Below are 24,594 nucleotides of genomic sequence, written 5' to 3'. Positions count from 1 at the left end.
GTTTATATTCTGAAATGTTTTACACAAACACCATGAACAAAAATTGTTTTACTTAGTTTTCAACCTTTTAATGTCCTTCTAAACATTAATGATATAAAGTTAGATATATACTTTACAGACCACCCACAAGTTTAACAAAGTCAACATAAGTCCACTGTATTTCAGCCACTTTCATAAATGGAATAAGATGCTTTATAGTCCTCTATTTATTCACTAATTTCAGAGTTTCTAGTCTTCTACCGCTTTATCTCCATCTCCCAACAGCAGACTCTGGGTTAAGTAAAAGGTGCTGCTGATTCTTCTAGTCAACTCCTGTGCCTTTTCTCTCTCTCAAAAGGTTTCACTGGCAAAATCTCTGTATGAACCTTACTGGCAATAGAATGAGAGGCAGAATCTCCTTTTCCTTGCTCCTGACTTTATTGGATAAGCTTTTTTTTCCCCCCTTAGCCTGTTCCGAGGCAAAAAATGACTTTGATCTTCCACAAATTAACAAAGCTGCTTGAATCTCATACCATAAATTCCTCGATTGTTAGGATGAATTTGTTTACCTTCTGACTGGTGTACAGTGGAAAAAAATGTTATGTTCTCACCATAATGCTTCATCCGTGTTGCCCATTTTCACTCCAACTGATGGATCTTTGATCCAACTCAGCAATTTCTACCAGATTCTCGGATCCGAAAAAATCTCCAGCTAATCTCTTTACCCATAATGCCCACTAGCCCAACATACCCAAGATTGAGTCTGCTAACCTTAGAGATAAAGGGACAAAAACCTTAAAGAAAATAAAGGATAGGATAGGAAAAAGAGTTAGAGCTCAAATAAGGAAAGTACAGTTGGGTACACTTACCATAAATGTAGATGTTAAGAGTGTGTTCAGTGCTGCAGTCCTAACCACTGGGTTTATCCATGCTGTGGTAGCCCTCAGACAGTCCAAATACTAGAGTCAAGGTTTTGTGCATCAGCTGCTGTCACTTGCTGGATGACGTCAGGTCATCCAAGCTATAAAGAAGAGCAGGAGACGCCATTAATGCAGTTTTTCTTGCCTTAACCAACCAAAGAAGTCCAATTTTAATAATTATTAGTAGTCCTGGGGCCAGAGACCCTCACAGAAATACGTGTTTCTCTAAGGAAAGCAGATATCAGGGGGAAGGAGGGAGGGAAAGCATGACTGCAGCAGTGAACACACTCGAACATCTACATTCATGATAAGTGTACACAACTGTACTATGTTCTTAGTGTTTCACTGCTGCAGCCATAATCATTGGGAAGATTCCCAAAGCTGAGGAGAAGGGTAAGGTTAATAGAAACTTAAGATTGGGTGAGCATGTCCTGCAGAACTGCAGAGGCAAACCCAGCCCTAGCTTTTGACAGTAGGTTCAGATGGTAATGTTTGGTGAAGGTGTGGACTGAAGTCCATGTGGCAGCTTCCATGATGTCCTTGGTGGGCACCCCTCTAAGGACTGCTGAGAAAGTCGAGATTGCCTTAGTGGAATGGGTTCTGATGGTCCTAGGGAGTGGTTTTCCATGCAAAGAGTAGCAGAATTGGATGCAGTGTGCTATCCATTTGGAAATGGTCTGTTTGGATATTGGTTTCCCCTGTGCCCCTGTTTTAAAGCTGACCAAGACCTGGTCAGTTTTCCTGAATGTCTTTGCACGATCCAGATAAAACCAGAGTTGCCTGTGCACATCCAAAGAAAGCAGTATCCTTTTCCCTTGTTCTGAGGGTTAGGGAAGAAGGTGGGCAGGTGGATGGCCTGGTTGAGGGTAACATCCAAAACTATCTTTGGCATGGAGGGATAGGTTCTCAGGGAGACCCCGTCTGCATAGATGATAAATGGCTCAATGGCCATTAAGGCTTGAAGTTCTGACACTCTCCTGGCTGAAGTAATAGCCAGGAGAAAGGCAGTCTTCCAAGAGAGGTACTTTAATTCTGAGGATGCTGCAGGCTCCAAGGGAGGCAGAGTAAGCTTTTCTAAAACATAGTTCAGGTCCCAAGCTGGGGTGGGTTGCCTTCTGGGAGGCCTGATATTAGAGGCTCCTCTAAGGAATTGTTTGATAAGATGGTGGGAGAACAATGGCTGTGTTCTGTATCAAAGTGTGCCGAGAACGCAGAGGCATGGATCTTTATGGAGGAGAAGGAGATACCCTGATTAAGAAGATCAGCAAAATAATCTAGAATAAGAGGAATGGAGAGCAGATGTATGTCTGCCCCCTTTGACTGCCTCCAGGAGCAGAATCATTTCCATTTTCCAGCATAAGATTTTCTGGTGCTGCGCCTAATAGCTTCTGTGATATCAAGGACTCGCTTGCTTAGCATAGATTCCTTGTTGGTTTTGGTAGAATAAGCCATGCTGAGAGCATGAGTGTCCGAAGGTCTGGGTGCAGCATTGTCCCCCCCCAGGATATCAGGTGAGGTATCAGAGGTTATTGCCAGGGGGGCTGGTGAGATAGGCTGTGCAGCAGTGGGTACCAATGTTGTCTGGGCCAATCTAGGGCAATGAGTATAGCTCTTGGTTTTTCCTCCCTTATCTTAAGTATTTTGGAATGAGAGGTAGAGGTGGGAATGCATAAACAAAAAGAGGGTATTCTAAGGGAAGGTCAGGGCATCTACCTTCCACGCCAGGTGATGGTACTCTCTGGTGCAGAACTTTTGTACTAGGTGGTTTAAATGAGCGGCAAAGAGGTCCACCTGGGGGTCCCCCATGTGTGGGGAATTTGCAGAAAAATGTCTCTGCGGATTTGCCATTCATGTGGGGTCCAGCAGGATTCTGCTTAGGTGGTCTGCCAGGGTGGTGCTGATGCCAGGTAGGTATTGAGCTACAAGATGCTGTCTTCATGGATGAGGCTGCTAGCCACAGATTCATGTCTAGTCTGCACAGGCGGGTAAGATTGAATCCCTCCCCATTTGTTGATGTACATGACTGTGGTGTAGTCTGTTTTTATAAGAACCACCCCTGGTTTGAGGTAGGGTTTGAAGGATGCCAGAGCATGTTGGACTGCTATCATTTCCTTTTGGTTGATGTACAAGGGTAGTATTAGTGTGCCCCACAAACCTTGGGCGCATCTGCCTTCTAGCTGGGTGCTCCAAGCTATGTCCTAAGCATCTGTAGTTACAGTCTAGTCTGATGGACGGAGGGTGAATGGAAGTCCCTTGTTCAGAGCACAGGCCTGGGCCCGCCAGAGGAACTCTGATTTTATGCAAGGGATCACAGGCAGGGAGGTGTCCAGAGGTTGTGAGTGTTGACACCACAGTTTCTTTAGGTACCACTGAATTTTTCTCATATGTAGTCTTGGCCAGAGGTACCAGGAGGATGCATGAGGCCATGTACCCTAGAGCTTGTAGGAACTTCCTGGCAGAAAGCTGGGTTTGGGAGGCCAGAGTAGTGAAGTATTTTGGCAGAAAAATGTGTTTTTCTGGGGACAGAAAGGCCATTTGCTGTTCTGTGTCCAGTAAGGCTCCCAGAAATATGATTTTCCTGGTAGGTGTCTGTTTTGATTTCCTTTTGTTGACAGTGAACCCCAGAGAGGTGAGTAGGGTTTTTACAAATGAGAGGTGCTGCAGGAGCAGTTAGTTGTAGTCTGCCTGGATGAGACAGTTGTCTAGGTAAGGGTAAATCTGTACATTGTTTTGCCTGCAAAAGGCAATGGCAGGAGCTAGACATTTTGTGAATACCCTGGGAGCAATAGATAAGCCAAAGGGCAAAGCAGAGAATTGAAAGTGTAGTGATCCTGCTCTGAAGCGCAGAAATTTTCTGCAAGATTCCCTTATTGGGATGTGCAGGTAGGCATCCTTTAGGTCTAAGGTGACCATCCCAGCTTTGTTTGGTAGCATTGGCAGAAGCTGTTGTAAGGTAAGCATTTTGAAGTGTTCCCTGAGGGTGTGGAGGGTTTCACCAAAGCAAAAGTCCTCTGGAGGTGATGCAGAAGGAATAGATTCTTCTGCATCGGAGTCTTAAGCACTAAGAGGATTTTCCTCTTCAAAAACAAAAGTCATATCCCTCTGAGTCTAAATCTGATCGGATGTGTGGAGAAGGTTCCCTTCTCCTTTTTGGCTGGTGTGGCCCGATTACCCTGGATGAAAGTGATGAGATCCCCTGCCATTTTAAGCAGTCTGGTTTGAGGAGGGGGAGGAGCAGTGAAATGGAGACATTTTGCAGTTTTCTTTGGAGTAGCTGTATGTCTGGCTTGAAGAGAATCCCTCTGTGCTATGGGTGTGTTAGTCAGAAGAGAGGGTGAAGGCCCTGAAGTGAATTCCGAAGTGCAAGCGGTATCCTCTGAAGCCGGTGCCTGCATAGTGGCTCTGGACCCAACCAAGGCAGAGACAGCCAAAGGGTCATTAGACGATGCAGTTTTCTGCGGCATACAGGACTCCTAAAGTCTCAGTAGAGACCCTCGAAGTAATCAAGTCGGGCATCAGGGGCTGCGAAAGCACCTCACTTAATTCCGAAGAACTGACGACCCTTTTAGCAGTGGTGTCGTTGGAAGCCTTGGCCTTATACTCTGTCTGTCTCTGTCCTTATCTTTACTTTTTTTTGGAAGATCTGCAGTTTGCTGACTGACAGACACCACATCAATAATCTGAAACTGAAGATGAAAATATCTGGCTACAAACAGAGCTCTATGACAAATAGTTCTAGTGTTAAAGAGCACAGAACCAACAGCGGGGTACGTCATGATCTGGGCCTAAGCAAGTGACACAGTAAGAATGGAAGCCTCTGTGTTATTTGCTTTCCACAGGCGAGACAGTTCTTGACTTTCGGACATCAGTTAGTGCAAGAAAAAGGAAGGATCCCCAATGGGGTACTTAGCTTTAGATGTTTTCGGCTGAAGTTCAAAATCTGGAAACAGCCAACCGGCACGGTTTCAAATTGCTTCTGCTATGGGCTCCACGGCAAGAAAGACTGAGGTAATGGCGTTGCCTGCTCTCCTGACAACCTGACATCATCCAGCAAGCGAGAGCAGCCAACGCACAAAACCTTTACTCTGGTATTTGGACCAACTGATGGCTACCACAGCATGGATAACTCAATGGTTAGGACTTTAGCAGTGAAACACGAAGAACATCAAAGGTTCTCAAGTAACTCTTAGGACTTTCCTGCAGTAAAGGGAAGGAGTGGGAAGGTAAGGAAGAATGAAGATGGACTGGGCGGGAAGGTAAGGAAGAATGAAGATGGACAACAGACTGAACTTTATGGTGAATACATAACTTTCATATGATGATGTTCTTTTCATTCATTTTTTAACTGGTGGGACAGAGTCCACAGCTAATTGAACCTTGGGTGGCCCCTCATGGAAGTATATTCCAGAGTAATGCATAGCCAAAGGCAGCTCTATTCCTGGAAATCACACCCAGTTTGTAATGAACAACAAAAGTATAAGCATTAGACCAAGTGGTAGCTGCACAAACATCATCTACGGAAGTCCTTGACCAAGAGTCTGAAGAGACCGCCACAGACTTCATGGAATGAGCTCTAGGTGGCTTAGGAAAGGATAATCCTCTTACTATAGATGAGAGATATCATCTGTTAACCATTTGGCCGGTGTAACTTCGAAAACTGGCTTGTCCAATCTGTTAGGAGAGAAAGAGAAAACTGTTCAATCTTCCTGAAATCCTTGGTTCTATGGATATGAAAACAGAGTTGTCTATGGACATCTAAAAGGTGGAGCATATACTCTCCTGTATTTGAAAAGTTTCAAAAGCAGCACAATAGTTAAATGATCCCTGTAAGAGCCCCAGAATACACTAGTTAAAGCTTTTTTTAAAGATAAAAACATGATGGACTGGAGGAGAGCCTGCTGTGTCGGATCAATGGGCAATGCAAAAAAAAAAAAACGTCAGTTTGAAGTTATATATATTGAGTCACCCACTACCACAAACTCATTGGTTCTCAACAAAGCCTTTAAGACTTGGCTTTTCCCTATTTGTTGATGTACCAGACCATCGACATTCTGTCTATTTGAACAGCAGCTGTCCTGTAGAAGAGAATGTGTTGAAAGGCCTGCAATGCTTAGACTGGAAAAGAGAAATGGACTAAGACAGAATGTTCCCTGAAAACAATCAGGGGCTTTCCCAAATGTGACAGCTTTAAAGACAACACAAAAATCAGTAAGACGAAGTTCTCTCAGTTTTTTTTTAAATGCAATGGGGATACTAATATAAACAAGTGCTTTTGTTTTTTCTTGTTCACCCTTTTCTCTTTTTCTTTGTTCAGTTTTGAGAAATGTAGGCACTGGAATGAAAAAAAAACGAGGAGGGGAGGAGATGGGGGAGAGCAGAAGGGACTGGTTAACGGAGTATGAGCAAGAAACATTAGTGTGCTTTTTCCCATGTTTCCATAGGGAAATGACTGGGTAAAAACCCTAGGCATTATCCAGTAACACGTTTATTACAAAGCATGTAAATGAAAAACAATATTGAATATTGTAAGGCTTTTTTCTGATAAACAAGGTACCCTTAGCAGTTTTGTTTCTAGATTGCATGTCACTAGAAGACAATTTGATAGAGAAATGGCTTGGAGACTGTTTACTCAAAGCATTCAAGTGTTTTCTCAACTGAGAGAGTTGTACAGATATAAAAAAAATCAAATAGCACTTACTAATAGCACAGGCTGTACCATGCATCTTAGCATGGCTAACCCTTCTTTTTGGTTAACTTTAGCCTGTCCGTGTAGCTATCAATTTAAAACTTATGTTCTTATTACGAAGCAAAAACTTCAATATTTGAAGATGTACATAGTTTTGTGTGTTATTGTAAAGTTCATAGGTTTTAGGCGGATTTTTTTTTTGGGGGGGATTGTTTGCTCTGTCTTGAGGGCTTTCAGATAAACAAAAAGTTATGCAAGATGTGAGACAGGCGCATGTGGATATGACATGAAACAACTTTATAAAAGACCAACCTGCCAAACAGTACATACATGTAACATAAAAGCTGGAACTAGACATTTAGCAAAAGAGCAAGTTATATATAAAAGGTGGTAATAACTATATAAGAAAATGATGCTTTCTGTAATGTCTTTCAATATGAATGGTCTTACAGATAAATATAAAAAAAGAGAGTATTGAGCAATGTAGAGTGCAAATATCTATGCTACAGGGGACACACCTGGAAAGAAATGAATATGTGAATTTGATACAGAAAGGTTTTTAGGATGGCTATTGAGTGGAATATTTGGGGCAACAGAAAAGAGGAGTATTTACATTAATCGCAACACGAGCTCCAATAGTGATAGAGGAAGAAAAGATAATAATGGAAAATACATAGCACTAAGGGGCTACTGGCTAGGGAGGAGGACTACACTGGCATGCATTTACATCCCCCCTAAAACTGCTATAACAGAGGTTAAGAAAATTCTTGGAGAAATAATCAGCTTTCAGCAAGGAATATTACAGGTGGAGACTGGAATTTGGTTTCCAAAAGTGAATGTGTCTGGGGGGCGTAGAAGGGAAAATATAGCAAGGGAGGCTAGATTTTAAGAAATTTATGAAAATGTTTGGCATGGAAGATGTGAATTCAGTACAAGGACTTTGGAGTGAATTTACATATTACTCACAGAGATACAAAACTGACTATGGTAAACAGATTTTATATTTCATAGGAACATGCGGATTTAATTAAAGATCTTGAAATGCACCCAATAACTTTCAGATCATCCACCAATAACTAAAATAAGAATGCAAGGTAATGAAAATGAGACGGTGGCGCTTTCCCACCTACCAGTTGGAAAGATTGGGATTTAAGAAATGGGTTGTGAAATTAATATCAGGAGCTATTAGAGAAGATAGATTTATCTTCTGAAAACAAAGCTAAAGAGAAGGATAAAATTAAAGTGGAGTTTAAAACTAGGTTGGAATTAAAAGAAAGGGAGATCTGGTTAAACAGTAACATTATTTTGATGGACTGACATATGTTAAAGTATTGCAGAATAGGGGGAATCTCTCAAAACAAGAAAAGGAGCAACTGCAGAATGCTAAACAGAAAATAAGGGATTATCATGAAAATATGCATGAGTTTAGAAAGATTGCTGTTAAGCAACTATTTGATAATTCTAGAGCACAAAAACTTCTAGCACAATAACTTCAGGCAACAAAGACCAAGCTTAGGCAGCCAATAACAAAGAAATATTTCAGAAAATGTATGAAAATTTGCATAAAGCAGAGAAATATGGAAAGCAAGAAAAGGTACAAATCGAAATGTTTATGAAAAAATTAAATATAGCAAAGTTAGAGGTAGATTAAGCTCGATTACTAACAGGATAGGAAGGGAAGAGGTAAAAATGGCTATGTACAACCAATCTACAGGCAGGCCCAGAGTCCAGATGGGTATTCTCCTGAAGGATGGAAGTTAGGGAAGAAAAAAGGAAAAACCTGGCAGGTTTAACAGAGAAGGAGAGAAGTAGAAAGGAGGAGCTAAGGGCGTACTAAAGGAGTATAAAAAGTAATAAGATCCATCAGAAGATCCATCATACAGACACATTTCAATAAAACACAAAAATTATCAAAACAAAGATTAAAAAAAGATATAATAAAAAAGAGATAAGAGCTCAGAGATAAAGTCCAGATATAACAAAAAAAAACTAAACCAAAACATCAAGGAGAAAAACAACAAAGTTGGTTTAGAAAGCCAAACAATTCCTTTGCCTTTTGCTTTTGCTTATGATCTTTATAACTATGGTATAAAATTATGGCAATGGTAAGGGGTAAAAAGACGGTTTAAAGTGGACACAAGTTGGGTAGATATGGGATGATGTGGATACTGACAAATAACAGAACACTGATGATCCAGAAGGAAGCAGAACATAAAGTACCACTTTTACTGGTGGGTCTTCATGCAGAGAAAGCATTTGACAAAGTAGACCTGGACTACATGAGCAGGGCAACGGAAGCATTTGCTTTCCCTGATACAGTTATAAGGTTTACTAGAATATGAGGGATCGGAGGGGCAAATTAAAGTGGGTGGAGTCTCCTCTGATAATTCCTGCTTGAGAAGAGGAACCAGGCAGGGTTGTCCACTTTCCCCTTTGTTGTCTGCATTACATATAGAACCACTGGCAAAGAAAATAAGGGACTCAGGAATTCATGGATAAAACTGGCATGGTAGTCAGGAAAAGCTGGTTCTATTTGCAGATTATATTTTATACATGACAAAACCAGAAAGGGACATTACGGTGTTGTGGAACATTTTAAGACAGTTTCATATCTTCTCGGAATATAAAATTAATGAAGCTAAAACAAAGACAATGGCGGTAAATTATGTACCCACATACAAATTGGTCCAATAATATCCATATTTATGGTGACATGATAAAAGGAAGTATTTAGGAGTATGGATTAGAAATGACTGTGGTGGCAGGATATGTGGGAGAGAGACTACACAGAAGATAATACAAAACTTGAGAAACTGAAGTTTTGTTGCATGGAAATGGATACTAAGATACAAGCCATTAAAATGTTTTTAGTCCCTTTAGTCTTATACACAGGTCAGGCATACTTTTATCAATTGGAGAAGTTGACAGCAATTAAAGAGTTGAAGAATTTTATTGGGGAAGGGAAGACAGCAAGGGTCAAGTGGGATAAGCTGATTCTACCAATAGAACAAGGTGGACTAGGATTACCTAATTTGAGGGGGTATTTTACAGCAAAGCAGTTAATTCAAAGTGGAAAGGAATGATGCTGACACAAGGAGGAAGCTTAAGAAATAAGGAGAGATTGGGATTTTGGATGCAGACTCTTAAGAGCAACCAAAATTATACAGAGTATTATATTTATAAAACAGCAGGGAATATTCTAAGTACCAAACCAGCACAAGAATGGAGAAGAGAGATTTTGCTGAGAGAGTTGAGTGTGGTCAGGGATACAGATAACAGACAAGAGGGGGCTGGAATTTATTGGAGAAAATTGGCAAAGGAACGAAGGTATTGGGAGCAAATAACTAGAAAGGGAAAGGTAAGAGAACGGGAAGAAGCTAAGAATTTATTTGGACTGCAGGTTAGAGATTCCCTTCTCTATCAAGGATTGGTATAAGAGTATAGGCAAAGAAAAAGAACTAGGGGACTCCTAAATGAAAGATCAGCACTGTTTTTAACAATCTAGAACAGAAGCTGCCGTTAAAAAAGGAATAATTAGTAAAACATATAAAATATTGCATGATAATTTTAAGAATCAATCGGAGGAGCTTAGAAAGGATTAGGAACAGAGACTGGATAAGCAATTCACAAAAACAATGGAGGGATATATGAATATCTCCCAAATATGCAACAAAGTCTAGAAGATTTAGGATATTTGCCTGGAAATGTTTACATAGGTATTTTTATACACCAAGCAGACTCCAAAGAATTTATCCTCAAGTGGATAGCAAATGTTGGCGGTAAGAAGAGCTAGCTGGGGATTTTTTTTTTTTAGTGTAATGAGCTGGCAGACTTTTGGGATTCTCTGCAAAATGCTCTGTCGGAGATGCTGGGAGAGCACTTTGGACTGACTGGGGAGATTTTTTTAAGTTATGCTACAGAATTAGAATTGCCTCGACATAGTAAAGCATTGCTGAGTCTAATTATGGTGGCTGCCAAAAAAAAGCAATTACTAGAAAATGGAAATCAAAGTCTACACCGACTATACTAGAAATAGTGAATAGAGTAGTAAAGATAAAACAACTGAATTTGGATCTTTAGAAAAGGGAAGGAGCAAACTACACAGGAAACAATATGAATGCTGGGAACAATATGTGCAGAGCAGGAATGAGGTTTAAGAGGCAGGTTTTGAATGAGTTATGTAACACTTAACTGATTGGATGGTTTATAAGTGATGTATAATGTTTATAACTACAGTTGTTTCAATAGTGTCTGATGTAAACTGTTTGCAACTAAAGTGATATAATTTTGTATGTTTTTCATTTATATAAATGTAAAACTGACTTTGTCATGTGTGTAAATTTAATAAAGATGTTTGGGGAAAAAAATAATAGTGAATAGGTCCTGGATCCTCCCTAGTCTGGCGGGGTGGCCTTCTGGATGACTTTTTTTAGCAGCTTTTCTATTTTTAATACCACTGCTTCCCTCTGATTGGGTGAAACACTTGGGAATCTCTTCATTCTTAGAGGAAATTGGGAAAATAGTACGGTATAAAATGAGTTACGTACTTACCATAGCTTGGCATCTGTGTTATCTTATGTCACTATTTATCACTTCTAGGTCTTGGATCAGAGCCAGCAACTTTATAGACAGCTTCTAGGCTTGAGCTCCTCCCACTCCCATGATCCCTTCCTGACCTAAAACACCTCAGATTAAGTTTGCCCTAAGCTAGAAAGCAGCTAAGAAAGATCTTGACCACCAGATACGACATCTCCACATCCTCTAGATCCCACAGGATGGGGGGAGGGAGGGATAGTGATGAATAGTCACATAGCATAACACAGATGCCAAGTTACGCTAAGTACATAACTATCTGATGTTATCCATGTCACTACTCCTCAGTCTTGGGTCAGAATCCTCAGCTCTTTTGAATCCTGGGAGGCCTCATGGAAGGCTATACCAAAGAACTATGGAGCCAAAGGAAGCCTTGTTCCTGGAGATAATGTCAAGCTTGTAGTGACTGACAAACATGTGAGAAGACCAGGTTGCTGCCACACAAATGTCATCTATGGAATGACGGGCAAGATAAGCAGCTGATGTAGCCATTGACCTAGCAGAATGAGCTCTGATTGGACATAAGGATAAGCCTTTGGATGAATAGGCGAAGGAAATGCACATTGAAATCCAACTGGAAATAGTTATTTTGGAAACCACCTGGCCATTCCTATTGAATGAACGCCATGAACAGCTAGTCAGACCTGTGAAAATCCTTTATTCTATCCAAACAGAATCATAACAGCCTATGCACATCTAGCATATGCAAGAGATATTCCCCTTTATTAGCAAAATATGGGAAGAAAACAGGCAACTGAATTGACTGGTTCAGATTTGCTTCCGTGGAAATCTTGGGCATGAATGAAGGGTTAGTTTGCAGAGCCACACTGTCTTTAGGAAAAAACATGAAAGGCAGTTTGATGGAGACTGCAATTCTGAAAATCTTTTAGCTGAAGTTATGGCTACCAGAAAAGCCATCTTCCATGACAAGAATATATCACATATGGCAGCAGGCTCAAATGGACTGTGTGAGAGACTGCAGCAGAAAAGACAGGTCCCAAGCGATGGAAGGATCCTTGACTGGAGGTCAGAGCAGAAAGACCCCTTTCAAAAATGCCTTACGCAAGCGAGAGGAAAAGGCAGCTTCCTCTCAAACATGAAAGTTGGAGACAGCTGCCAACTGCACTTTGATAGTAGAGAAGCTAGCACCCGTGCGAAAGAGCGAAGACAAGAACAGCAAGACATCTAAATGGGGAGCTGATGCGGGATCCAGACAGCGCTGCTTAGCCCAAATAGAGAACCTTTTCCACTTACTGGAGTAAACCTTTCTAGTGGAAGCCTTCGATCAGAATAATGTTCTTGACAGGAGAAGCCAGCCTGTACTTTTTCAAGATTACCGGAAACAGACCAACAATGCAGTCACATGAAGCAACTGGAAGTTGGGAATCGGAAACTGAGAGGAATGGAAAACCAGATCTGGAATGGGATCTAGTACCCAAGGGGGGGGGGGGTACTTCAAATGAGACTGTAGAAGGGGGAACCACACCAGCCGAGGCCAAATGGGGGCAATGAGGATCAAGGAGGCCTTGAGGCGACAAGCTTTTTGAAGTACTCTGGGAATGAGAGGTAAAGGAGAATAGGCATAAAGAAGACCTGAAGGCCAGTCTTAAACCAGAGCATCCCTGGGGGACATCCTGTCTGGGGAAATTGGGGCGAAATATTAGCTGCATTTGTGGCTGAGAGGGGACGCAAACAGATTGCAGCTCAGGTACCCTAGCATAGGAATCTCTTCCACCACTGAAGGATTCAAGGACCACTCATTAGGACTCAGGATTGCACTGCTGAGTCTGTCTACTAGTATGCTGGACACCCCAGGAATATGCAACGAGAAAGCGCCCCAAGGACATTGCTTATTCCCACAATCTCATGGCCTCGCTACAAAGCAGATATGAACATGTGCCCCCTTGCTTGTTGCAGTACCACACAACAGCCATGTTTGTCTGTGTGAACTGCAATGGTACCTGGAGGGAGACAGTCCTGAAAGGCTTGCAACGCGAGGAGGACAGCCATCATCTCCAGAACATTGATATGTGGTTTGGTCTCTGTGGCGGACACATGCCTTGGGCAGTCTTTCCCTGAAAATGCACTCCCAGCAGGGAAGCATTCGAGGTCACTGTGGCGCTGGGGGAAGAAAAAGTAATGGTCTGCCTGTAAGAAGGTTGGGAGACTGGATCCACCAGAGGAGTCGACAAGTGCACACTGGAGTGAGATGGATCGGGGTGCCATCGGATGACACAGGGAAGAGCACTGAACCGCTAGAGTCCACTGCAGAGCTCTCATGCAGAACCTGGCTAACGGCACCAGATAGATTGCTGCCGCCATGGGCACTAAGACCCTGAGAATAAGGTTGGCCTGAGGATGAATCTGATCTAAAAGGCACAGGCCCATGGGTTCTGATGAGATGTATGCGACGGAGAGGTAGCGCTGCAATCTCTGACACTGTGTCCAACTGGATCCTGATTTATTCCAAATTTTAGGATGGAATCAAGTTTGATTTGGGGAGATTCACTGTAATCCCTAAATGGTCAAATAGCTGGAGTAGGTGCTGAAAGGCAGAAGCCAGATGATGCTTCATAGGAGCTCTGAGGAGCCAATAGTTGAGGTATGGAAACACCTAGAATTTCTGCAGTCTCAGATAAACTGCCATGCCCTTGGTGAACACTCTGGGGGGGGGGGGGGGCTGTGGTGAGGCCAAACGGCAGGGTCCTGAACTGGTAGTGATTGGCCTCTACTCAAAAGTGGAGTGGTCTCCTGGAGCATCACTTTTTACATGATAGCACACATCCTGGAGATCATGGAGCACATCCAATCATCCTTGTGCAACATAGGCATGATGGACTGGACAGTGACCATCCAGAACTTGGACTTCTTGACAGACTGAGATTGCAGAGGTCCAGGATTAGACAAAGGTCCCCAATCTTCTCTGGCACCAAAAAGAAGCAGAGTAAGTTCTGGATTCTTGTCCTAGGCGGAACTCTTGGATGGCTCTCTTTTGAAGTAGCTTGAGCACTTCTTCCTGAGCTAGTTCCATCTGATGGGGTGGTGCATCGGGGATGTATCTCCTGACTGGAGGAGGTGACTGAGAAAAGGGAATAGAGTAACCTCTGGAAATGATGTTTAGCACCAAACGATCTTTTGTTAATACTTGCCTAGGCCAAAGAGTGCAGCAACAAATGACCCTCTACTGTCTCCAGGACAGTCAGGCAGCGCTTCAGGAGTGCTGTTGGGGCTTCTCAGAGAAGTGTTCCCTGGAGCCTTGATTTTGCGGACCCCCTCTACCCCTGGGGCAGCGTCTGCCGTTGAACCCTTTTCTCCCGCCTCCAGAGTAGGGCTCATCCTGAGCATCTGGAAAGGCAGACTGCGACTTGTGAAACCACATTTTCCTGCCCCTCACTGCATCTTGGAAAAGGAGCGTTGACGGGTGGAAAATCTGATTCCCACAGCCAACAAGGTCTTGCCTTCCTGCTCACTGCAAGTAAGAGTCTCTTTTACAGAAGGGTCAAACAGGGTTGAACCATCAAAGGGGGCATTTGTGAAAGACGCCTTAAAGGACTCTGCAAACCCCCAAAGACCCAGCCAGGAGTGATGCTGAACAGCGATGCCTGTGCTGGCTGCTGAAGAGGCACTTTCTGGAGCGTTCACAATCAGCCTCATTGATAAATCAGCCAGGGAAGAAAGTGTGGATGGTTTGGGGGACATCTTACTTAGTTCCCCAGCAGGCAGTACCTCAGAAAGGGACATGGTAAGCTCCTTGACTAAGTCCCTTTGTAGGAGGGTGAAATGTGCCAGGTAATTGAGCGCCTGCAAACTGAATGTAGCTGAGGCGAAAACCAACTTTCCATGCCTGTCAATTGTCCGGGACTCATGGTTGGGGTGGATGGACAAATGTGCTGTGTTCCACCAGCTACCAAGATTGCATTGACTGGCACTCATTTGGACCAAAAAGTACAGTTTTGTACCTACCATAAATGTAGATAGAAGAAGATCCACATTGCCGCAGTCCTGATTAATTCTGCAGCCCGTCCCAGTCGATCTGAATGCCAGTAGTATTGGCGCCGGTCGGTCAAAAGCGCATTGATCTGGCGTCAGGGGGTATTGGTAAAAAATGACCGGCGTCCTATATCCCTCAGTCTTTTTTGCCCCAGAGATCAAGACCTAAAAAAAAAAAGCCCAACAAACCAAAACAACAACACCCAAAAATTACAAATATACAACATATGTACATATACAAAGTCAGAAGGTACAATCACACCCCACAACCACCACTAAACTAGAGGGGGGGAAGCAGAGGGAAGGATCTTGGGAGAGCACATTGGATCTTGGTACAATCATACACTATGTTGTTACAAAAGCATTATGTACTATGTTCTCACATTGCTGTTGCTGCAGTCCTGACACTGTAGAATCCTAGAGGTGAGGTAAGGGAGGCATGGCAAGAAGAAGAAGAAGCTGGAGCTGCCAACTGTAGCCTGTAGCTAGCAGAAAAACAGAATAGGCCCTAGATTTAAGGTAGAGAGGAAGGTGTAATTAGAGAACTCCAAGCACTGAACTCCAAAGTCCAAAGAATCAAAATCCTTGGTTGCATAGCCCTTAAGAAATGTTGTAGAAGTAATCAGTAAATTCCCTGGTGGAATGCCTGGGCCATCCTGGCTGTAATGGGAAATGATGGGAGTATAAATAGTAATGCAAATAACAACCACTGAGGAAATAGTTTACCTTGGACACAGAAAAAAAACCCTGAGAACCTGCCAAACTGAAAAAAAACCTAAATAAGCTGAGAATGCCTAAATAGTCCTGCTTTTAAATAATAACGCACTGTGTGCAAATCTTTTAAAAAGTGTGCAAATCTTTCCCCCATTTTGGGGCCAAGCCATAAAAGTAGGCAAATGAATAGTTTGGTTTTAAAGCCACACTAGAACCCACTTAGGAATAAAGGAAAGGGATTAGTAACAAGAAAGATAATTCTACAAGAAATCAAGACAAGAGAAAGGCTCAGGTCCAAAATGCACACCAGCATTTCAGACACCCTTCTTGCAGCAGTAAACAAAAAGCAGTCTTCCATGACAAATATTTTCAATATTTCAATTCAGCAGGCTCAAAGGCTGTAGAGGAGCTCTGAGGGGTCAAAATTGAGGGTCCCAATTGAGAGTAGGGCTAGGAGTAGGATGAGAACGAGGGGTGCCTTATTCTTTGCCCCTGAAAGAAGGAAAACATGAAAAGGAATGGAAAAAGGAAACAATACAATCATGCTGAGCTGAAATTAAGGAAGCATGAATCTTAAAAGAAGAGAAAATGTCCAATATTGTCCAATAACTCATAAAATCCACACTCAGCAACACTCAAAAACACCTGTTCCTTTCTTGCTCCTTCAAAATAAAAAATCTAAAATTTTCCATTTACACCTTCCTTGTATCTTCCTTTCTCTAGGTCTTCCAGCTTCCATAATCAAATTTGAGGAAGCTGAGAGGAAGCTGAGACTCAAAAATGAGACAATAGGTGTGGAATCAGGAAGAGTGTGAAAAGACATTGGCTACCAGACCCGGGTCTAAACCGTACCAGTGCTGCGGGAATCAGTGGAATCAAGGGTAAGGGCCACCAGACTCCTCTTTTACCAGATTTAGGAGTGCGAGGCCACCAGTGCTGCTTGAGGCCAAATCAGAGCCATTAAAATCATGACCTTTGATTCTTGTCTGACCTTAGGGGCAAGGTGGGTGGGGAGGAGACAAAGAGGTTTTTGAAGGCATACATACAAGAATCACTTTCAAGCTGTGTATCCAGAGCATCCACTTTCCAAGCTGTTTTGAGAAACCTTTCGTAGTGGACTTTGGCAGCTGGTGGTGAGGATCTCCCCCTTACACTATCTATGTTTTGAAATACATGAAACACTGTCAATTTTGAAATACATGAAGACCAATTTGCTGCACCAACACATCCTAAACTTGCCTGCCTGTGCTCGGCAGTAACCCGGCTTGTAGATTGCCAGAAAAGCTGAAGTCTCATCTCCCACAAAATCATTGCTTGCCTGCATAGACGCTAAAATCCTCGGCTTGCCGTTGTACCCAGTATACAAAGCTACGTGTCTTGTTTGTTGGGATGTACCACATGACAGTTGTGTTGTCTGTCAGGAATCAACACCTGCCCTGGAAGTATGCAAACTCTTGAAAGCCATGATTGATGCAAACTGACTGCTCTCTTCTCCTTCATTTTGTATCCACTGAGCTGCCCTCTGGCAGCTGACTTGCCTTGTATCCACTTCCATTCAGGATGCTGTCGGGTAGCTGTGTCTGGAGGCATCTGTCGAAGAATCCTGTGACATCTGGAGCCACTTTTGAGATACCCTTGTTTCTAGGTGACATTCCTGAGGACAGCACCAGAGTACCTTTGTGCTGTGTCCCCTTTAACGACTGGACTCCAAATCCTGGCAGTGCTATGCAGTTTGTGATTTGAGATACCTGAGCAGCCTCTGATATGCAGTGAAGCATAAGGCTTGAAGGGAATACCCTTGGCCAAGGCAGTTGAAGGTAGAGATAGAAGTCCTTGGTAGTTTGCCCGACTGATGAAAGGCCATCTGGGTTGCTCAGGAAACTGCTCTTTGTTTGTCCATGTCTAAAAGGCCATCTGTTTGGACTTTCAGTCTCACACACCCACAAAGCACATGTCTTGAGAGGGTACTCATACATTTTATTTCCTGCCTAAGCTGCTGAAGAAATGACTCCTTTTCAAACTTCAGAATCAGCAAGGATAGAAGAAGCACGGCCCCTTCCTGAAAGAAGAAGCAGGCAGAAAATTCAAATAAGAGCATACAGATATTCCTTGCAGCCTGAAGAAAGGCATCAGGGGAAGGGCATAATTGTGAATACCAAAGTAGATGTTTCAGCTCAGGTGATGCAGAGAACTGATAATGAGAATTAGGAGCCTTCCTTGAAGAATACTTCCTGCAAAGAGAGAGTATAGAGTGAGAAGGTAAGCTCTTGAGTAAAGTTGTTGTTTTCGTCTGATCTTTGCCCAGCAGAGTGTTGAGGATAGATAACCAACATTTTGAAACTTCTGGGAATGTCCAGATAAGTTTTGAGGATAGGTACTAGGAACGAGCGTGAGAATAAAATTCAGGCCTACTAGGCGAAGGCTTGAATAATAAAACCCTATGCCCTCTGGCACAATAACCGCTGAATGAGTTGAATTATGAGTAACAGAGAAAATTGGTGGTGTGCCTTTGAAAAAGTTTGTTGAATGTGAATAAAAGGCATGCCCAGGTGAGAGGCAAGGTATGGAAATAAAACCTGTGGGTAATTTCTGAATGATATCCAATTGCCATCTGTCTTGGGTAGAGCCCAAAGGAATTTCTTTTGAAAAGTGAGAAAATTCTTCTGAGCCTGCCAGACGAAAGATTCTGCCCTGCTCTGAAAATTGAGGTCATTGGGAATGTTTACGTAAAGGACTGGACTTCTCTACCACTAGAAGACCTTGAGCTCTGCTGCCCCTGTTCTAGAGGTCCTAGACTGGGAAGCATCCCCCATATTCTACACTCAACTTCTAGACTTGAGGGAAAACTAATCAGGATATGTCTGCAAAAATCTTAGCCTTGTTCTGCATTTCTGGCATCTGGGAACCTGCAAAGCAACTGCTACACATGCAGAGACTTACCAGAGCATCACCATTTTCTTTAGGCTTGCTTCCCCAACTAATTTGCAATTTGCTCAGATTGTATTTACCCACTAAAAGCAACATCTTAACACATGCTCAGCTAAATTCTGATCCTGCTCCAGGCATGTACTGCATAGACTTTAACTTGTGTGGAGAATGATTCAAGAGGCCTGTACAAACATGAAACTCGTCCTGCAACTCTGTCACTGCCATGTAGAGAAACATGAACTAAATCCTGCTTTTCTCGTTTTGCCAATGCCTTCTTTAAATTTCAACATGTAGACTTTAACAAGAAGAGGAGACTTTTTTAGGCCTTCAACATGTGAAACTGGCAATTCCCCTGGACTCTTAAAATTTTGCCTCTTCGACTTTCTTTCAATATCTATCCAAAGCAACAACTGCCTCTTTATCTGGAGGAACCCAGGAGTTAACAACAGAAGCCTTTAACACCCTTAGGCACACTTAGAACAGGAGGTGCACCTACTAAGATCTATCGGTTTAACTGGAGCAGGGCCTAACAAAGCCTCACCAATCCCGAAATCCTCTGGAAAAGGAGGCAAAGAACATCCAAGAGAGAAGGCTCTGAAAAAGAAAAAAAACCTCATCCAGAAAGGGAGGTATAGCTCATCTGAATCCATTTTAGAAATTAAAATTCCTGCAAAAATGGGATGAAGAGGAAAGAAGAGAGAACCCATTTCAAAAGCTCCAGCTGGAGGAAGCCACCTCTGAAAAGAAAATCCTCAGGAGGATCAAGAGTTGCAGAAGAGTCCTGCATCTCTTCAATCAGATCCTCAGAGTAAGGAGACACTGCCCTGGTCTTCCCACAAGACCTGTGAAGCAGGACCTGGTTATCAAAACTCCTAAGCTCAGGTTCCACCCTAGGCCTCTTAATTTTAAGGGCACTAGAACCCTAGCTACTGTAATCAAATCCCTGAAGAACCTGAGCATATGCCTCTTAGGCACAGACCCTGAAGAACCTCTTAGTCACCTGAAACAAAGAACAGGCCTGCCCCTGAGACCTTAGGACCTAAGAAGGGGGCACAGCTACCTGAAGCCCCTTTGAGGGCAGCCCTACTTCACCTGAGAAGCTGCTGCTCCAGCTCCACCCGGGCCTTCTGTGGCAACACCACAGTCTCCCTGGGACTCGGCTCCGCGACCCTTGAACTGCCCACTGAGCCCTCTAAAGAACTCAAGGCCTTCCCAACCTAGCGTTCTTTCAACCTAGGCTGCGCTGTTTGTCCTTTATGTCGGGCATCCTAGGTATCGCCGGAATTAAACTAACCAAATTATAACTACACCGGCTCTAATAAACTCTTTGGTACACCCAGCACAATATTAACATTGTTAACCACAATAAGAGCCATGTGTCTGAATCGCCGCAAGGTATGCCCATCAGATAGGTATACAAGGTGCACTAATCCTGTGAGGTAAACGTTTCCACAATTCTGAAAGTTGACGTCTTTTCTGACATCCGCAAAATACTGGAGGCAAGAAAAAAACAGCGAAATTCCCAACGGGTAATTTCTAGCCAAAACTGATTGCGGCTAAAAAACTCCTTCTCTCGGAAAATCTCAGGCACGCTAACCTCTGCTTATCAGAAGGGGGGACTGACTAAATTTGTCCACACATTTTAGGAACACGTTCCACAGAATCTGGCTCTTTCCATGCCCTACTGGTGATAAGGTCTACACATCTGTCTGTAGGGGGGATCCCAGGAGGTAAATGGTAACATCCTGAAAGCCTTCAGAAATACTGACTCTTTGGAGGACAGGAGAAGGGAAGACCAACCATCCCTTAAGCTTAAGGATTTCCAAGATGTCCTCGACTGAGACATCCTTGGACAGAGATCTGGGGGACCGGTCCCCTTCATAGTGGCCCGAATCCACGGAGAGCGACTCAGCAGGGGAGTCCAGGTGTCTCCTTTTACATGATCTCTCCTGAGGAACTTCCTCCAGGGGTGGCTCAGAGGAGAATTCAAAGAGAAGGGGACCCCAAGTGAGGCAACTCCTACCTGATGACTAGATCGCGAGGGCTGACCTGGGAGAGGATGAGTGGGGTCCACTCGGAGAGATGGGGATGGTCCCTGAAGCCTGGGAAGGAAACTCTCTGGGAGGAAAAGGTCCTCTCTATGACCTGGAAAGCAGATGGACTGGATGATACCCTGTCCACACTCCCGGCAAAAATGCTGGCCTGGAGAGAAGGACTAGAACAGGCCAGCAGCTCCTGACCTCCAGACAGTATCATCTCTGAGCTGTCAAGGGCCGAAGCACCAAGGGGAAAGAACTGGTCCAAAAACACAGGTCTGGAACCCCCGCCCAAGGACTCCAGGGCAACCGCACAGGTCGGGACTCCATCTGCCCAGGGGGGAGGCCGAGCAGAAGTAGTCAGGGACTCAGACAGGGTACGGACGAAAAGGTCCCCAGGGGACCCCCCCCCCTTCTCCTCCCTGTGCGATTCAGGGCCTGAAAGTCCAAAACCAACCTGGTCGAATGAGAAGAAACCAATGAAGGGGAAGGTGATGGCTCCTTGGCCAGATGGGCAGTGAATGCAAGAAGCCCCTCAGACCCCTTGGGCCGATAGCCTAGTACCTACCTATGATTCTATAACTTTCTTGGGTGGCATAAGCCAGGGAACCTTGTTGGCTAGACTTACTTACGCCCTTGGGCAGATAGCCTAGTACCTACCTATGAACCGAATCTGAGCCTTGAGAAAGGACCGCATCATCCTGTCCATATCAGAAGGGAGCAAAAACTTGGAGGATCTACAGGCAGCTGAGAACCTGGCCAGGGATGGATGTCTAGATCCCAAGGACCTCCTCTCTAAGGAACTACTCCTATGCTTGGAGGCAGAAGGGGACTGTCCCAAGCCAGAATCGAAGGGAGAATCCTCTGTAATAGTAGGATCTGACACTGATCCTGGATCAGATGAAAAGCAAGGATCCAGAAACTTAGATCTCACGTAACTCTGATCCGAGGAAGCCAGATCCGTGGCTGGACCAGATCCAAAGACCTCGATCTGGAGACCTTAGATACAGAAGTGGATTCCCGCGACCCAGGATCTGAGGGCCTCAGAGCGGAAGCTCTGGATCCATGGGGGATGTCGTGGGGCCCAGGACCAGAGGGCATCTGATTAAACTGGGTCGAGACTGGAGTCAGATCTGAGGCACTCAGGGAGTGAGAGGCCTTCCTTTTGTGCTCGGAAGGTCCACCTCCAGGTGGTCGGCGCCCAAACAATAAAGACACTCCTAGGGAGAATCAGAGACTGGCATCTTCTGACTGCACAAGGAGCACCTTTTAAATTGACTTAACAAACATGGTGCAGCCAAAGGGACATGCAAAACACAGAACCGATAGAACAAGCACAGGTCAAAACTGGAAAAAAGGCCAACTGACAAATGTACACAAGCACTAACCAACTACAAGACTATCTACTACAAAAACACCACCAACAGCAGAAATAACAGCCACTATAAAATAAGGCTACACACACACACACACACACACACACACATGGTAACAAACGGAAAGAAACACGAGGGGAGGGACTAAAATTAAAGGTTATAAGAGCTAAACTAAACACCAACAAGAAAGCACTAAATTACAAGAAAAAAACTATTGAAAAAAGGTTTGAAATAAATGTACTTGTCCCCACTGAAGTCTCAAGTCAAAGAATCTGCATCTGAAGCTTAGCACTGCAAACTAGATCTAAGGGGTTACAGGGCAGCAAGGAATCGTGGGAGTGGGAGGAGCTCGAGCCTAGAAGCAGTCTATAAAAGCTGCCTGCTCAGATCCGATGTCGGATCCAAGATCCAAGTGTAAGGAATAGTGAAATGGATAACATCAGATCCTCCGGATACAATTCTCTGCACCCATGAATCTTTTGTTATAGATTGCCAGGATCTTTGATGCAGACACAAATGCCACCTGACTGCCTCCAAAGGGTAGCAGTCAGGCCCCCTTTCAGAATCGCTGGTAGAATTTGTCTGAGGAGGAGTCCTGGAAGAGCTAGTTCTGTGGGCCACCTCTACAGCTGGGATGGCATCTTCTGTTTTGAGTTCTCCCTCTTCCCATGGATGAATCATCTTCAAGTGAGTCTTGAAAAGTACCATGGATTTAAGGAAAGACATTCTTCTACCTTCCCCATTGATTCCTGGAGAAATGTCTTTGAAAGTAAAAAAAATATATGCCTGAGGCAGACAGGGTCTTTCCCTCTTGCTCACACATGGCTCATCATCTTACCCATGTCAGCCTTGGATAAACTTCTGGAAGACCTGAGAAGTCACATGATTCAAAAGGACGGGGGTGACTGGATCTGGGGTGGGGGGATTTTGAAGTAGTCTGATCCGAGGTGGTCAGATCTGATACTTTAGCAGGCAGCTCTGATGATGAAAACGAACAACCCAGTGACCTCTTACGAGATTCTTTATATTTGTGGGCACAATCTGGCTTCCCCTTATCCATTTTCTTCGAATGGGTTTGAGCTGCAGCTACAGTAGCAGACTATCAAGTAAAGGGAGAAGACCTTTCAAAGCCAACTGGTTCCACCTGTCAATAACCCTGGAACTGAACTCAGAGCAAACTAAACAATCCACATCTAAATGTGCAACTCCCAAACAATATGCACATTCCCTGTGGGCACCCGAGTTTGGGATTTTAAGCACATAGGTGATGTATTGTTTAAAAGCAGTAGGTTTGCTAGTTTAGTTAGGCCAGTATGGCTAAGTCCAGAAAAGAACTACAAAGGACTACTACTAACAATGGTAGTGCAAGCAATACAGGGAAGATATAAAACAGAAACTTAAAACATGTACCAGCAATGGTACTACAGAGAAATATTGAAAAATCAGTAGCAACTGTACAGAAGAAATGGAAAAAAAAAAAACTAGCAAGAAAATGAGAGGTAGGAGAAAATGAGATTAAAGTTATGTAGCAGAAGTTTTTAAAATTAAACTCAATTATGCTAGCAAAGAAAACTCCAAAAAACTCAACAGTGAAAGGATCTGTGCCTGAAGCTTAATGTCAGTAAAGTAGATCAGAGGTATTTTGAGTGGTGGGGCATAATCGGTAAAGGGAGGAGCGTGAGAGTTTTTGTATCAGAGGATCTGATAGAACTGTCGGAGTCGGATCAAAGACCCATCAGTTGATGAATGATGAAAAGGGCATCAGATTAATGTTCTACAAACATTTCTGTTTCCAATTTTTAATACTTTACCCTTCTGCCATAATTCTGTCAGGATCAACTCTTTTGGCTGGTATAATTGCATCATATAGGACTTGGCTGCTTTCTCATGGCCAGGCTTGGAGCATACACACTGTACGCCCTTTCGGTTAACAAATTCTGTTGTAAACCAGTCCCAGCTACTTGTTTGTGCTTTCATCAATACACTCTGTTCATTCCAGTTTCTCTAGTAGAGCAGAACATTTCAGGTTCTCTGCATGCACAGTTTTCTAACTCATTCAGCCAGCTTTTTCTTCATATCATCCTCCGATTTTTGCAGTTTTATCTATTCATCTGAATGGCTAAAGCTTCTACTTTTTCCAGTGTTTTGTTTTTTGAACTGATAGATTTCTCCTATAATCTCTTCAGAGTAAATGTTTTTCCTCTAAATTACAGGAAGACATCTCCTGAACCAAAATGTTTTCAAATTTCATTACTAGCATCCAGGCAGTGTATTTACTACCCAGTAACTGAATTTTACTAAAACGCATTTTCAATGGTACTTTTCTCCATTTTTGTTTTCACACTGGGAGAGGTTAGGTTATGCTGTTGATC

General features: G+C 43.4%; 1 protein-coding gene across 1 annotated transcript in view; it reads right to left on the bottom strand.

Annotated features, from left to right (window-relative positions):
* Nucleotides 1-24,594, bottom strand: part of PRPSAP2 (phosphoribosyl pyrophosphate synthetase associated protein 2) — a 1,165,642-nt gene that overhangs the window by 470,964 nt on the left and 670,084 nt on the right. The window lies entirely within an intron of this gene.

Source organism: Protopterus annectens, chromosome 12.part0, assembly GCF_019279795.1.
Source record: "Protopterus annectens isolate FY-2018-M chromosome 12.part0, PAN1.0, whole genome shotgun sequence".
Lineage (NCBI taxonomy): Eukaryota > Metazoa > Chordata > Ceratodontiformes > Protopteridae > Protopterus > Protopterus annectens.
Note: the sequence above shows the minus strand (reverse complement) of the source record. Positions and strands in the feature narration are given on the sequence as shown.